Source organism: Merops nubicus, unplaced genomic scaffold (genome assembly GCF_000691845.1).
Source record: "Merops nubicus isolate BGI_N331 unplaced genomic scaffold, ASM69184v1 scaffold8913, whole genome shotgun sequence".
Taxonomy (NCBI): Eukaryota; Metazoa; Chordata; class Aves; order Coraciiformes; family Meropidae; genus Merops; species Merops nubicus.
The window spans coordinates 13,655-16,476 of NW_008600922.1; positions in this window are offsets into that span (position 1 = coordinate 13,655).

Genomic DNA, 2,822 nt, shown 5'->3' on the forward strand with positions numbered 1-2,822 from the left:
TCCGTTATGGTTTTTTTGCAAGGGCTGCTATTTTTTGATTTTTTTTTTTTTTTTTTCTACTGCTCTGTTGGAGAAGCATTTCTAAGTAGTAGGATTTTATCTGGGATTGCTCAGGGATTGTCTTTCCTTGGGAGGCCTGGGTTACAGAGGAGTATAGTAACCTGGAAAAATAAATAAGCTTTGGGAAATAAAAACCTTATTAAGAGAGACTGATCCCAGAAACTAAGCCACTCTTCTGGACTACAGGGTAACAACAGAGCTGATGAAAGCAGCTCAGTAAACCTCATTTCCCGCGCAGTCCTGTGGGGATATTGATTTTATGGCTTTTTGCTGTTTCCATCCAGCCTTACTGTACAAAGCACACAGCTCTCAGGTGAGAACTGCCTCTCCCTCTGTCACACAGGACTTGCCAGCTCTGCTCTTTCTCCTGCAGGTATTAACCGTCGTCTTCTCTCGACATGATTAAGCTAAACCTAGAGTCAGTCTTCCCGGTGGCACTTGCCCTGGAGTGGCAGTTTTCTGTTGCAGGTCAAAGGACTGTCCCAGAAGGCGTCTCCATTTGTGCTCCAGTTCCTCCCAGTGAGTGCTGCTGTTCCCCAGCAGGCTGCTCCGCTCAGCCCCTACGGCGGCTCCGCCGTGTTCCTCTCCCTGGCTCTGTGCCACGCTGCCACAGCCTGCAGAGTCCCCCAGCCCTGCGGTGTGTGAGGCCTGGAGCTTTCCTAGCGCCAGACTTCGGGGTCCCGAGGGCTCCCACCAAGGCCCCTGCGGCCACGGCAGTTCTGGCTGCACTGTGGGAGTGCCTGGGGTGGGTGGGCAGGACGGGCCCCTGGGGAGCCTGCAAAAACTTCAGCCTGTCCAACACCTTCCTTTGGCTACGGGACAGCCGTGCTCCCCGCAGGGCCCCTCTGGCTCCTCTGGACTTGCCGAGGGGACGCCGGGGCTGCTTCAGTCCGGGACCCTTCTCTGGCACTCTGAACAGTCCTGTCCTTGCTGACACCTGTGGCTTCCCCTTCGCCTCGGGGAGACGGTGGAGGGGTGACCTCAAGTGGCAGAGCACGATAAGGACCACCGACACCCAGCGGCTTTGCCTGCCCGAGGTGGGCTGAGACCCCCAGGGCTGGCAGCGTGTTCTCAGCCTCTCTGGCTCCAGCGTGCATTGGGGCAATTTCTCAAACCTCTTGGTGAACACACATGAAAACGAGAAGCTGAAGCTGCATCTCCATCAGCACTTTGGCGGCTGCTCTGGCCCAAGCCCTCCCTGGGGACACCTGGACCTTCTTTCATATCTCTAGCATGCCCTTCCCTGCTGCTCCTGAGCGTGCTGGTAAGACAACTCATACTGCCAGGCACTGAATCTAATTGGAGAATTGAGCCAGGTTAAAAATAACTCAACATGAAGTAAAAAAAACCAACCACTTGCTAAAGAAAATGCAAGTGGAACTACAGCTTGTGATTCCCTCAGCTTCTGAGTGGAGCAGTGGAGAGAAAGAACAAGCCATTATTAGAGGAGTGTGCAATTATTGGTGATGCAAGGCAGAGTTAATCTAACACTAAGAAATAAAAGGAGGACATCCAAAGGAATAAGACTTCAGAAAAAAAAAGCTGGGTGGGTGGCAGCAGCGAGGCCGCCCCTGTCCGCAGCCTGCACCTCGGCACAGGCTGTTCTGTTCCCATGGGCGCAGGGGCAGGCTGGGAAGTTCTCCAGCAGTCTGAGTCAGTGGCTCGCTCTGGGGCTCACAGCCTAGAAAAGTGCTGGCTCTCTGTCTCTGGAGGGTTGCTGAAGCTGTGGTGATGGGGTGGGCTCTGTGGTAGGGCTTTTTGTAGTGGAAGCTGCTACCTAGAAGCAAGCAGTGTTTGATTTTACCTGGATGCCTCTTCTGCTGCCAAGAAAAGTTACTGTCAGAAGCCTGTCTGCTTGTCACGTTCACATGAAGGGGCCTGTTGTGGCCACGGGCACTTTGGGTGCTGCACATGCCGTTTGACATCTGAATTCAGTTCAGCAGCTTGCAAGGGTCCTGCCTCCCTCCCAGCGTCACTGGCTCATATAAGCAGGCCTGAGATCTACTTTCAGAATTAGTTAAATCTTCTGGGTTTGGAGTCTCCTCAGCTTCTCCTGTACTGATCATTCCCACCAGTGTGCTGCTGGGTGCCCCCAGTGTAGAGCGTCTCGGCCTCCAGTTCCCAAAGGGAAGCTGCACACGGCCGCCCTGGCCTGGGCTCGCATCGCTCCCAGCTCTCCTGCCAGGGGCCTCGACTGCCATCCTGCTGACAGGAAGAGGGTAGTGTGGGCAAGCACCAGCATCATGGAATGATAGGTACAGCATAAAACTTCATTAAAATTGAACTCCTGGCCAGATGGGGATGTTACGTTCACACACAATTACATTGCCCATCGTTTTTCTGCTCGGTGTGATCCCGCAGAGGAGCTCACATCAGCACCCTGCCCAGGCACAGCCTGTGATGAGGCACTTGGCTCTGGGACACCCTGGGACACCAAATCTGACTTTGCCTGAGTGAACAGTTCAAATGTAATTTTGTCAGTGTAATTATGATTGTGCCCAGCCAGATTTCCAAGCGGGTACAGTGCCTGTCTCCTGGCTCCCAGGGACAAGGATCAGCTGCTCCTTTGTCCATCCAGCAGCCCCGGGTTTGCCTGGGGTTGCCACTGAAGAAGTAAAGAATCGTCGGTCAGACGAATCGAGGCCTGCAGAGCTGCTCCCCTCACTGGGGATGTAGCCCCCTGGCCCCTCGCAGGACAGGACAGCACGTGTGCAGAGCACCCAGAGCTGTTCCCCCGGGCAGTCCTTCCCCAAAGAGGAAAA